The 14502-nt window shown below is 41.4% G+C and overlaps 1 protein-coding gene across 6 annotated transcripts in view; it reads right to left on the bottom strand.

The window, feature by feature from the left end:
• The window catches only part of EBF1 (EBF transcription factor 1), a 591182-nt gene that overhangs the window by 398725 nt on the left and 177955 nt on the right, over positions 1-14502 (bottom strand). The gene's annotated exons all lie outside the window — the stretch shown is intronic.

Here is a 14502-nt window from a genome sequence, read left to right as displayed (position 1 = left end):
TGTAGGGTTACTATATGGCTCCAGAAAAAGGAGGAAGGATTGAGACATCCGGGTTTTACTTCCAGTGCTTTCAACAGAAGTAAAACCCAGATGTCTCAATCCATCCTCCTTTTAATGGAACCATATGGTAACCCTAGTTACATGGGTGGGTTGAAGCGGACCGAGTGCATTAAATAGTACAGTTTGCAGAGCAGGAAGCTGAGAAGTGTAGCAAAGGCTGGCACAGGGCCACAGGTTGAAGATTCAATCTGCCTCTAATAGAAGGTGATTATTGAGGAGTAGCAGGCAGATGATGGATGCTTTCCTGCTAAAATGACAGCTCTGTAGTGTATCAGCAATTCTCATATGGTACAAATGTACAGGTTGCCTTTTATGGTTTTCTCATTCTGGAAATTGTGGGAAACATATTTTTTTTTTCCCTCCAAGTTGGTGTGCCTTAAAATGGTCAAGTGTCATGACAGGTCTAAAGAAAGAAATCAGACATGCCCTTAGCCATATTCTTAGCACTGTCCCCTAAAAAACAGAGAAACAAATCAGAGAACGCAACAAAAGAGACTAGGAAGAATGGAAAAGAAAACACTTTTAAAAGATTCAGCCCTCACTAGTTGCTTTTGAAAAATGAATATACTGTCCAGCCTGTTTAATGCAGCATTTTCTCTGTCAAATTCTCCTGGGTTCATGTTCTTCCTTTTCTTAGGCATCGCTTTGCCTGTTATACGACTCATTATTGGATAAAGAGCCTGGATAAAAACGGTGATTATAGTAATTATGTTGTAGATACGTGCAAGTGAATTCCAGACCAAGGTGTTTGCATTTATACACCAACTTCTGGATTCTTTATATGGTCCACAAAATTGATTGTGGAAATTTGGGTGCAAGCCCAATTTCCATGGACAATTTGAGTAACAAGCCAGGTAGCAATTGCTGGCGTTAATGGTCAGCAACTTGGATTTGTGCATTCAACTTGCTAAGCGCTATTCTATAAAGATGCACGCACAAAGGTATTAGTGCACAAGTGAAAAGGGGGCGTGGCCAGGGAAGGGACATGGGTGGTTTAGGGACATTGACTAAAGATACTGTATTATAGAATTTGTCTACCTTACATGTAAGTTACAAGTAAGTTAGCATTTCCCCAATAAATTGTTTGTCTCCCCAGTAGCATACCAAGGGGGGGTGGGAGGGTGGTCCACCCCGGGTGCAGCCTTAGGAGGGGTGCACAGCTGGACAGGTCCGGAAAATTCCTGGGCTGCGACGGCACTCAGCAGCATCAGCGCCCCCCCCCCCCCTCTGTGACAGCACTCAGTGGCATCGGTGCCCCCCCTGCCCCGTGACAGCACTCAAGTTTGGCCTCCTTCTCCCGGCATCAGCAGAACTTCAGATTGGCAACAGGTGCTCAGTCAAAAGCTTCCCCTGATTGAACTGCCTGGGCAGAAACAGGAAGCTGAGTCAGGAATTTTTCGGACCTGTCCGGCTGTGCACCCCCCCTAAGGCTGCACCCGGGGTGGACCGCACCCCCCCCCCCTTGGTACGTCATTGTGTCTCTCCCATTTTTTAATGTACATCACTTTGAAATTTTGAAAAAGTGATTTTATCAAATGTTAAATAAACTTGGAAAATTTATATCAGGCTTCAGTTGATGTAAATCTTCGCACCCAAAGTTGGGTACAGATGCCAACTTTGGTTAGACAGCGGTAAGATGCCTGCCGCCCTCTACAAGCAGGACGCCGTTTATAGAACACACCTCTAAGTGTTGGCACCTAGGAAGCAATTTTATTTTTAAAAAAAATTTTTGAACATATATACTCTGTTCTTTTTTTCACTTTTTCTTTATTGTTTTTTGTTGGTGAATACAGGCAATTTCAGTCAACATTAAGTAAAATAGTAACACTTTTTTTGTAATAATGTGGACTGAATCTGGCTTTATGCATACACTCTGTTGTATGCACATTGAAGGCCTCTCATAAAATTACTCCAAGCACACTTTTGCCCATGTTCAGGAGTGTATTTTGGGTAAAAACACGCATCATATCCTGTGCGGGTATAAATGTATGTGGTTGTCTTTTAGCTGTACCATCAGCAGCCTTTGTGATGCTTTTTTATGAACACAATGGTCAAAATCCTTTATGTGGGGAAAATTTGCCACTCTGGTTACAGGTAAAGGACGGCGCACATATTATCAATGTGTTAACTGTTGCTCTGGTATTTTAGGAGGCATTGCCAGGGTAAGTTTAGGTCAGGGGAGACAGCTAAGTGCTTTTTTCGGAAAAAATCAAAGCTACACACATTTTGTTGCCCTGGGGAAGTACTTAAGGCAGGGACTTTCTGGGTAACAGCCTCTTTAGAAATATTTTTATGCTTGGAGGGGGAAAAAAACAGGAAAATTAGCTGTAACAAATTCTCTTCTTTTATTTTTTTTAAATTTTTATTAATTTTCAAGCTTTGACAGTGTATTACAATTAATATAACTTTAACAGATTGCATAAAATACACCATATTACACACATTATTAAAGAAAACATCCATTTTCTCCCCTCCTCCCAATTATTAATATATTAAATTATATTATTTATTACAATATAATATTTAAATATTTTTGAACTCTTCCAAATACTTTCTCCTCCCCTCCCCCCACCCTGGATGTGTAAGGAAATCTAAGAAATAATGTAATGTAATGTAATGTAATTTATTTCTTATATACCGCTACATCCGTTAGGTTCTAAGCGGTTTACAGAAAATATACATTAAGATTAGAAATAAGAAAGGTACTTGAAAAATTCCCTTACTGTCCCGAAGGCTCACCATCTAACTAAAGTACCTGGAGGGTAATAGAGAAGTGAAAAGTAGAATTAGAGGAAAAATAAAAATAAAATAAACATTTTAACAAGACAGCACTGATCTAAATACTTTGGAAGGTAGAAGAGAGGAGAGAAAGGAATAGAAGCAGAAGGGGGAGCCGTTGAACAGTAGAATTCTGGAGAAATTTAAATGATAGAAATAGAACAAAACAAAGACAAAAGGCAAAACAATAGATAAGATTAAAGATAAATCATAAGCTGGAAAGAAAAATAAAATAAAACTTTGTCTTCAATCCACGGTTTCAGCGTCAGTGATGAAGTGGAGCAAGTAAGTTTAGGAGGAGCGATTGACGTTTCCAGAAAGGGCTTCTTCAGGGAAGAGACTTGGCAGACAGTCCCAGATATATCCCTATCATTATTGTATGTTAACAAATGCAGTCAATGGGCTCCATACTTTATTGCTAAGATCTAAGCATTCTGCATTCATTCTTTCATATTGATATGTATTACACACACTTGCCCACCAGAATGTGTAGTTAAGTCTGTCATAACATTCCCAGTTCCTTGTGATCATTGTGATCAGTAAAAGACGGCTCTTGTATTTAACCAAAACAGGCTTTACCTGTAACATCGTACCACAAATTATGGTTTCATCAGATAAAGGAATAGATGATTCAGGAATAATATTTTGTCCACTGATACTTAATTTCTGAAGGTCAATTTGGGAACAAATTCTCTTCTTTTAAGTACCCAACACTCTAAAACTGAACCATGTTGCCCTGTTTTTAAACACTGACGTTTCCCAAGGAAAAGTGCTTCTTTTCCTGCTGGGAATCAGCGCTCTGGACTAGCCCTATCCGATGTTCACGTTATAAGAGATTATAGACAGAGGATTTGTATTTGTTATTCTTCTTCTTATCCAATTTGCAATGTGCTTCTCCTTTATTATTGCTTCAAGTAGTAACTATTAAAAGCTGGAAATGCCTGTATTATGCGAGGTTGATTATTATTCCTTTGTCCACCCTCCCCATCTTTCCTGTGTAAATCAATCAGTATGCTTAGTTCTGAGCAGTCAAAGGGTCCTCTCCTAGGATAAGTGGAAACTGAAGTATCAGAGTTGTAGCAAACCTGTTTCTGTTTGTGAAGGGATTAACCTCTTTGATGTGCTCGGCTAGTACAGAACATGCAATGAAGAAAAGCAAAACCGAAAAAGGGGATGAGACTTCCGTTTTTAACACACCTTTAAGTTTTCTGTAATAGACTCCATATAAGACAGACACTGAGGGCTAAAATATTTGATGATGTTATAAGTAATGCTACGTTGTATTGAATATAAGAACAGCCTTACTGGGTCAGACCAATGGTCCATCAAGCCAAGTAGCCCATTCTCACAGTGGCCAATCCCCAAGGAGTTTCTCAATAACAGACTATGGACTTTTCCTCCAGGAACTTGTCCATATACCTTTCTTAAAACCAGCTACGCTATCCGCTCTTACCACAACCTCTGGCAACGCGTTCCAGAGCTTAACTATTCTCCGAGTGAAAAAAAAAATATTCCTCCTATTAGTTTTAAAAAGTATTTCCCTGTAATTTCATCGAGTGTCCCCCTAGTCTCTGTAATTTTTGACGGAGCGAAAAATTGATCCACTTGTACCCGTTCTACACCACTCAGGATTTTGTAGACTTCAATCCTATCTCTCCTCAGCCGCTTCTTTTCCAAGCTGAAGAGCCCTAAGCGTTTTAGTCTTTCCTCATACGAGAGGAGTTCCATCCCCTTTACCATCTTGGTCGCTCTTCTTTGAACCTTTTCTAGTGCCACTATTTGATATTTCGCTCAGGTGGTCTGTTGGGTACACAGGGTAATATGTAATAATGAATAAAACAGGATCCAGTCTTTGACCCATTATACTTGATCCCTATTTGCAAAGCGTGAACGCACTTTCCCCGACAGTGTGCGGGTCAGATGGACAGGACATGACAGGGTGGAGTCGGGTTGAACAAAGTTTTCCAATGGCTATTTTTTTGCCATAACAATTATCGTCATCTCAACCTCTCTCTCCTCCACCCTTTCAGTTCAGCCATCTACAACTTTCTCTGTCCGCACTTTCCAGTTCATTTATCTCCACTTGTCTTTGTCCCCTCTTCCAAGCCAGCCATCTTCACTTCCCCCACTTCCCAGTCCACCTCCCTCTGTCCCTTACCCTTTCCAGTCCAGCCGTCTCTACCTCTCTTCCCCATTCCGGCCCAGAATTTAATATCCTCCTCTACCTGTAAAGGGAAGGTTGAGGGGTGGAGTGGGAGGTGGAAAAGGACGCAGGCAGATATATGCACACTAATCTCCTCTTATACAAAGATGCGCTATGCCTTTTAGCACGCGATAATTATCGCGCACTAACGCATGCATATTATCCTATGGACACATTAGCAGTTAACACGCGTTGATTTAGCGCATGCTAACCACGCCCTAAAATGGTTAGCGCACCTTTGTAAAAGAGGGCCTAAGGCACCTCTGCCCTCATTGTTAAAATCAGGGACAGATGATTAGGAATCGAAAGGGGCAGGGGCCTGAAATCAAGGACAATCCCCCCCACATCAGGAACATCTGGTAAACCTAGTAGATATAAACTATATATAATCAACCCAAGTGGTCAAAATATCGCTTACTCATATACAAAAGAATCACCACTTAATATGAAAAATACACTGTGTAGATATCATAATCCTATTCAAGAAACCAGGCCTCAGATTCGGAGCATACGCAAAGTCCTATCATGGACTAGACGGTCAGCGTATTCTTACAGCTCCATACTCCAGTCATAGGCCAAATAGCTTAAATTTAGTTTTTTAATAATTTTCTTAAGTGTAGCTTAAATATTGTGATTAAAAGTCCAAAACTTTTAAAAGTGAAACTTAAATGTTATCCTAAAATTCAATCGTGTAAAGTTTAAGATTGAACCATCTATAAAGTGTATTATTTATTTGATAGGCAGCTGAGTTACTTATCTCAAGCAGTTTTTCTTTATGGCTTTCACGTCCGATTCTTTATTTAGCCTATTTAATGGCTAAGCCGACGCGGCCAGCTACACTTTGTAGATGGTTCAATCTTAAACTTTATACGATTGAATTTTAGGATAACATTTAAGTTTCACTTTTAAAAGTTTTGGACTTTTAATCACAATATTTAAGCTTCACTTAAGAAAATTATTAAAAAACTAAATTTAAGCTACTTGGCCTATGACTGGAGTATGGAGCTGTAAGAATACGCTGACCGTCTAGTCCATGATAGGACTTTGCGTATGCTCCGAATCTGAGGCCTGGTTTCTTGAATAGGATTATGATATCTACACAGTGTATTTTTCATATTAAGTGGTGATTCTTTTGTATATGAGAAACCTAGTAGGTACTCATTAATGACTGCTCCTATGATGACATAAAGAAAAAGAAAAAAAATGAACTGAACATCCCTGGAAACGGCAGTTTTCTGTCGGTGCACTGCTACTGTGAAAACTGTCTCTGCAGCAGTTCCAGCCCGCACAGATGTGAGGAGGAGAAGACCTGACCTGGGAATCAAACCCAGGTCCTCTGCGTGGCAGTGTGCAGCAAGAAAGCCAGCTTTGCAGAATAACTGGGAGGCTGAACTCAGCATAAATCAGGGGTGCCCAATAGGTCGATTGCGATCGACCGGTAGCTCGCCAAGGCAAAGTGAGTCGATCATCCAGGACTCCCTTTGCCTTGGCGATCTATCGGGCCGATCAATCTTCCTCTCCCCGACGTCAATTTTGCCGTCGGAGAGGAAGTTCGGGCCAGCCAATCGCTGCCTGGCTGAGCGGAACTTCCTCTCTGACGGCAGAATTGACGGGGAGAGGAAGATTGATTGGCCCGAAGCAGAGAGAGCATGGGGCGGCGGCGGCGGCGGCGGCTTTGGGGCCTGTTATCCGTTAGTGGCGTTTGGGTCCAGTTCCCCGATGGCAGCGGCAGTGGCAGTGGCAGTGGCTTGGGGAAGGGCAGGGAGAAAGAAAGAAAGGGCGCAGGCAGGGAGACAGAAGGAAAGAAGAGAAACAGGAAAAAAAGAAAGGGGGCATGAAGAGAGAAAGAAAGAAAGGGCAGGGAGAGAGGAAGAAAAAGTTGGGGGAGGAAATGAGGTTTGGAGGAGAGGAAGCATACAGGCTGAAAGAAAGATTGGATGTACAGTCAGAAGAAGAAAGTGCAACCAGAGACTCATGAAATCACCAGACAAGGTAGGAAAAATGATTTTATTTTAAATTTAGTGATCAAAATGTGTCTGAATTTATATCTGCTGTCTATATTTTACAATATGGTCCCCTTTTACTAAACCGCAATAGTGTTTTTTAGCGCAGGGAGCCTATGAGCATCGAGAGCAGCGCTGGGCATTCAGCGCAGCTCCCTGCGCTAAAAAATGCTATTGTAGTTTAGTAAAAAGGGAGGGGGTGGGTATTTGTCTATTTTTGTATGGTTGTTACTGAGGTGACAGTGCATAGAGTCATTTGCTTTGACCTCTTTGAAAAAACCCTGGAATAGGAATGATAATTAACAATTCTATGCATACAGTGTGCGTTGTGTTTTTTTAAAATTTTATTGTTGGTAAATCATTTTGATTTGGTCATTTTAAAAGTAGCTCGCGAGTCAAAAAAGTGTGGGCACCCCTGGCATAAATCATTCCTTCGCGGGTGCAGAGGAGTTTGTTTAACATTAGGAAGCGCTCAAGAGCCCACTGCGCCCCACAGAGTTGGCATCTACGGCCACTGGCTCAGCCGTTTAATATTCGGTTTTTACTGATTTATCTATCAACTTTCAGTTTCTCTCCTTAGATATTTTTCCAGCATATACTGTATATCCATGTTGGGGGTGGAGGGTAGAGGAGGAGATTCTCACCTCTCTCAGCTCTGCCTATAACTGGGGCCATTCATGTGAAACATTAAAACACACACACGGTAAAGTTTACTTTGGCAAAACTAATCAGAGCTTGCTTTTCCCTTCTGCAGCAGTTTTTCTTTTTCATCGTAAAGACCTTTAAAGAGTCATTACACCTCTTTCGGAGCACCATAAACTAATGAAACATCGGATGTAAATGTGCTTTGAGTGAAACAGAGGAAAAAAAAAAAAAAAAGTACCATCCAACGGATTCCAGGCCCCACAGTGTCAAAGCTGGCCAAGTGGCCAACAATGGCCGGCCTTTCAAGTTTCAAGTTTAATAGATTCTTTGATTTGATCGCAAAATCTTATTTCAATGCGATTTACAATAAAAAACAAATCAGATCAAATAATAAAATCCACATACATCACATAGAATACTATTAGTCATTAATACATTAGACCAGGGGTGTCAAAGTCCCTCCTCGAGGGCCGGAATCCAGTCGGGTTTTCTGGATTTCCCCAATGAATATGCATTGAAAGCAGTGCATGCAAATAGATCTCATGCAGATTCATTGGGGAAATCCTGAAAACCCGACTGGATTCTGGCCCTCGAGGACCGACTTTGACACCTGTGCATTAGACATTAATACATTAGGGAAAAGGGCAGTATAAAATACAATATTAAAAAATAAAACTGCAAATTAAATCGGGCATAGGTTTAATACACACAGGATGGGAAACAAGTACCAATATATTTCAGTGAACCTCCACGTCCCACCTTAAAGTATAATAGTACCAGTTTATTGAAAAGCATCTTTAAAAAGCCAGCTCTCTAAAAGACTTTTAAATTTATTCAATAATTTTTCCTCTCTTAGGTTAATTGGAAGTAGGGGTTCATAGACAACGGCGCGAAAGACAAAGGCGCGCCCGGACAATTGAGCGCAGCGCGGAGGCGCGCGCCGCTCAAAATTTCAGTTTTTAGGGGCTCCGACGGGGGGTTTTGTTGGGGAACCCCCCCCACTTTACTTAATAGACATTGTGCCGGCGTTATGGGGGGGTTTGGGGGGTTGTAACCCTCCACAATTTACAGTAAACTTAACTTTTTCCCTAAAAACAGGGAAAAAGTGAAGTTTTCAGTAAAATGTGGGGGGTTACAACCCCCCAAACCCCCCACAACGCGGCGCGATGTCTATTAAGTAAAGTGGGGGGGTTCCCCCCCACGCCCCCCCCCCCGTCGGAGCCCTACAAACAGTAATTCTGAGCGGTGCGCGCCTCCGCGCTGTGCTCAATTGTCTGGGCGCGCCTTTGTCCCGGCGCGCTTTTGACCTGACACCGGAAGTAGGTTCCAGATTTGGAGGGCCGAAACAGAAAAAAATCATGTCTCTCCGGGAGTAGATCATTTTTAAAGAAGGAACTATTAATAGGGCTTTATCCTCTGATCTTAAAGATTTAACTGGAGAGTAAGGTATGGCCCCTCTCCTTGATTCTGTCAGAACTCAACCAAGACAGTGGTGGGAGGGAGGGAGATGGGAAAACATTATAATTATTATTCATTATATCTATTTTATTGAAATTATACATGTGGTTTTATTTTCATTAGTTAAGGGGGGGGGGGGTGAAAATTGTTGTTGAAATACAGTAAAACCTTGGTTTGCCAGCATCATTCGTTCCAGAAGCATGCTTGTAATCCAAAGCATTCGTATATCAAAGCAAATTTCCCCATAGGAAATAATGGGAACTCAGACGATTCGTTCCACAACCCAAAAACCTCAATACAAATACTATTCGCCAAGCCCACCTTACCCCTCTCCTCAAGTCATTTCATTGGCTCCGTATCCGTTTCCACATACAGTTCAAATTCCTCTTTCTGACCTGCAAGTGTATTCTCTCCGCAGCTCCTCAGTATCTCGAACTTTATCTCAAACGCACTTTCTTACCAAATTTTTAGGAAGTCAATCAAAACTTATTCCTTTGACAAATTTCTCCGACTCCATTTCTACCATGATGTACTTCTAAAACACTTCAGGAAAATTTTGATTAATCTTACCATGTTAATGTAATTTTGAAAGTTTTTTGTAATATCGCTGTCTGTATACAGTCTCTTCCTCTGTAAACCGCTCTGAACTGTTTGTGGTATTGCAGTATATAAAAAAAAGTTGTTATTATTATGATGATGATACGTACTTGTATTGCAAGATCTCACTAATTTAGAACAGTCAGTACGCTCCCGCAGTGTCAGAGAGAGAAGAACCATCGGCTCAGTTGTGATGTGTGTATACTGTATGTGCTTGTATTGCAAGACATTGCTTGTATATCAAGTTAAAATTTAATAAAATGTTTTGCTTGTCTTGCAAAACACTTGCAAACCAAGTTACTTGCAATCCAAGGTTTTACTGTATTTGTATATTTAAATTCACTGTATTGCACTGTTAATAATTGAAAACTAATAAAGATTTACAAAAAAAAACCCCAAAAAACAAAGACACGTCCTCCACATGCACACCAGCTTTGTTGCTTGGTGTCTTGGATATGTCGCTGGGTGATAACACCAGTCAACCTCTCCATTTCACAGTTTGCTCAGAGGAAATTTCGGCTTTCTTTAGAGAGGTCCTGGGAGACTGTACCAGCACTGCTTCACAATGCCTCTGTAATTCTCAGGTCAATAATCAGCACAGAGACGGATCTTTTTCAGACGATGGGCACTATAGTAGACCACAGATGGATGCATAAATTAATTCATAAAGCATAAAAGGGCAGTATCAGAACACTCCTAGTGGATATGCATGACATAATTTGGCATCGCTGTTACCTCCTCTGTATTCCAGTCTATCTCATGCATGTTCTTGGAGGGGGGGAGGGTTCTGGAAGTCCGACTGGTTTGTGGCTCTCAAGGACTGAAATTGTGCACCCCTGCCCTGTTTTTATAATCCAGGTCCATCCTCTCTCCTTCTCCCTCTGCATACTTGGCTGAGCCCAATGAATGTTCTTGGCCAAAAACTGTAGACCACAGTTCTTTCTGCAACTCAACCTGTGTATCCTGAGTCTAGCCCGTAGGTGTTAGCACTGTGCAATGGCTGAGCTTCCCTCCCCATCAGAGCCTGTGAGAGAGGAGAGGAGCCTAATGCATCAGGCTCCGTCTCTGGCAGCATTTGAATCCAGACTCAAAGTCCACTTCTTGGAAGCTGCTTTCAATTCCAAACTCCAACCCACCTTCTACCATATTTCCCCATGTATAGGCTGCGAGTCCCGCGAGAACTGACGCAGGCATTGAGGAAGCAGGGCGGGGCCGGCTGGATGCTGAAGAGATCGCTCCTGCCTTGCACTGTGGCCGCAACATTGAAGGAGGCAGGAGGCAGCCAGCGAGGAATTTACCGGGGCAGGGAGGGATGTATACAGGGGGGGAAGGGATGTATAGGCCACCCCCATGTGGTTTTAAAACTCTTAGATAAACCACGGCTAGTAACATGGGGCAGCTTATCTAAGAGTTTTAAAACCTAAATCAGCATTTCCTGCGGCCTATCATGGGGCGGCTTATACATGGGGAAATACGGTAAGCACCAATATCTGTCTTATCATTCTCTCTGTAATCCCCCCATCTGAGCACAGTGTATTGATGCACTTTCTTGTCCAGTTTGTCTGTCTTGACTAGACTATAAGCTCTTTGGAGCAGGGACTGTATGCAGGGATCATACTCTGTGTTTTGATGTACAGATCTGCATATGTCTAGTAGTGCTAGGGGAATGAGTGCTGCGTCCATCAGTAAAATTAGGCAGTTGCCCAGAGTGGCAGCTTTTGAATACTGCAAAAATAGCTGTAGTCAAAGTAAAAGAATAGGTCTAAACCAGACATGGACAACTCCAATCCTCGAGGGACGAAATCCAGACGGGTTTTCAAGATTTCCCCAATGAAGATGCCTGAGATCTATTTGCATGCACTGCTTTCAATCTTCATTGGGGAAATCCCAAAAACCCGATTGGATTACGGCCCTCAAGGACCGGAGTTGCCCATGTCTGGTTTAGACCAGGGGTAGGCAATTCCGGTCCTCGAAAGCCAGAGCCAGGTCAGGTTTTCAGAATATCCACCATGAATATGTACGAGATGGATTTGCTTGCACTGCCTCCTTGAGATGCAAATCTATCTCATGCATATTTATTGTGGATATCCTGAAAACCTGACCTGGCTCCAGCTCTGGAGGACCGGAATTGCCTACCCCTGGTCTAGAACAGGGGTAGGGAACTCCGGGCCTCGAGAGCTGTATTCCAGTCGGGTTTTCAGGATTTCCCCAATGAATATGCATGAGATCTATTTGCATGCACTGCTTTCAATGCACATTTATTGGGGAAATCCTGAAACCCCAACTGTACGTTTGATATTTAAGTTGAAAAAGTCAGATCATGTTACTCCATATTACAGGAAGTTGCATTGGTTGTCAGTCGAGGTTAGAATTATATTTAAGTTTGCATGTTTATATTATAAGATGTTGGTTGGACTTATTCCTATTTATCTCTCTAAGCATTTTGTGTCTCGTCTTAAGCGGAGAATCTCTTTATTCTCATTTCCAACATTAAAAGGATCCATATGTTCAAAAACTTTCACCTAAAGCAAAAAGTTTAATTCTTAATGATTTACATTGAAGCTATGGTTTTCTTAATTGAATTCCAAAACTTGTCTGTTTTTGTCACCTTTCATCCTGGAAGGGGTATGGAGAATGGGTTGGAGGGTTTGAGGATTGGGTTGGAGGGTGGGGGAAGGGGAGGGAGGGAGAGGGAAAATGGAGAGGGGTAATAAAGGGGGATTATGGTTTATAACAGGGATCTCAAAGTCCCTCCTTGAGGGCCGCAATCCAGTCGGGTTTTCAGGATTTCCCCAATGAATATGCATTGAAAGCAGTGCCTGCACATAGATCTCATGCATATTCATTGGGGAAATCCTGAAAACCCGATTGGATTGCGGCCCTCAAGGAGGGACTTATAGACCCCTGGTTTATAATATAAAGTGTTTGGAGGAATGATAATATTTGATTATATGCAAGTGAATATATAGATTATATAGAGTGGAATTTTTAGATAAATGAATTTATTTGTAAAAATATTTTTATACATTATATGAATCTAATTTTGTTCCTTCAATAAAAAATGTTTGAATACATATAAAAAAAGGATGCATTTCAAAAAAAATTCTGGCCAGAACTTTACCTTATTCGGCTGGTGTTTGGAGTAAAATTATAAGTGGTTTATTTCTGAATTTAATCTCTTACAAATGTTTAGAAAATCTGTTTAACAAACTCTAGTTATTTGATGGATATATTTCTGTATGTACTTCATCTGCATTTGGCAGATCTTGATGTAAACCACTCTGAACTGTAAAGGTATAGCAGATTATAAATAAAATTTTATTATTATTTAGCCAGCGAATGTGGAGTATGATCTCAGTCTCTCAAATTTACTGCCAATGCTCACCCTAGAAGCTTCTAGTGGCAACACGCTCGGGCGTAGTATCTTGTGTCCACATACCCCTGAAGAGACCACACCGGGACCCCTGAGGAAGACTATTGGGTCAAAACATGGACCGTGTTGGGTCCTGTTTAATACCTCAACTGTGGGTGTTTTTATCGACTCTTTTTACATTTATAAAGTCTACTTTAGAAACATCGGCTTCCACAATTCTTTTGCTTTGGATTCTTGTTACATCTGTGGATTTCTACAGGTCAACTTCCTTGTGGAAATTTTCTCCCATCAGAACTTTGCAGCCCTTTCTTACAAAATCTACAGATTCTGTTGTAGCAGTGCTTCTATGCTTGCGTGTGAAGCATCTCATCCCTAATCTACTGTCCTGACTTGCAACTATCAATCTTTCATCCTTAGGTTTCAGTTCTCCTCATTTTAACTATTCCAGTGTCCAGTTTCATCAACGAACGGTCTTTGGAACGACACTTTGCATTTCCCATTCCACTTCTATACTGTACAGTATGTGCAACTAGTTCCTTATTTGCTGATTTAATTCTTTAAAGAGATTTTTCTCTTCCTTTATAAATTCTGCTGTTTCCTTCCCTTTTGGTACCAGTGGATTCTCAGATTCTGGACATTTTCTTTCATATTCCAACACCTTTTACTTATTTGGATCTGAAGGTGCTGCTATGTAAACCTGAAGACCTAATTGGGGAACTATATTCAGTCCCTCCCACGCTGCTCAAGAAATGGCATTCTTAATGATATCCAACATGGGGGAAGGGAAAGGTTGGGGGAGCGGGGATGCTTGCTCTCCTGCAGTTATAATTATTTAGGTTTGAGGTATGGGGAAGGGGTATGAGGACGAGTGAAATTAGATACCGTTTTGGAATGCTGTACCTTTGGGCAGTGTGTATGAAGAACAGGACACAGAATCAGCAAATGACACCTACAATTAGGAACTAGGCTTTTCACCCTTGAAGATCCTTTTCCCATTTGAACTACAAGGCATCGCCTATCACTTTCATGCCTTCTACAGTACTTCAGATGTCCAACATAGAATTCTCTCTGGGGAAGCTTCAGGAAGTTTGTGCTTTCACTCTTTGAACATGATCTGACAATGTCCCCCTCTCGTAAACTCCGAGTGCCTCTATACTCTATCTGCATTGCATTACTCTCTTACAAAAGCGAGTGTTCATCAGGCTAGGCAGTCTTATTGCCCTTGTGAAATGGAATTCTGAAACAAATGTTCAAGTAAGGCAGAGAAAAAAACAAAAGGAATTGACCCCAAAATATCCACAAAGAAGAAAATCCAGAGAAAACCAAAAAATCTCTGTGGGGTGACGATGTTCCTAAATGGAATTTATTTGAAAGTGTCAAAGTTC

The sequence above is a fragment of the Geotrypetes seraphini genome, chromosome 18, assembly GCF_902459505.1.
Source record: "Geotrypetes seraphini chromosome 18, aGeoSer1.1, whole genome shotgun sequence".
Lineage (NCBI taxonomy): Eukaryota > Metazoa > Chordata > Amphibia > Gymnophiona > Dermophiidae > Geotrypetes > Geotrypetes seraphini.
The sequence above is the reverse complement of the archived record's forward strand: the minus strand, read 5'-3'. Positions and strand labels throughout refer to the sequence as shown.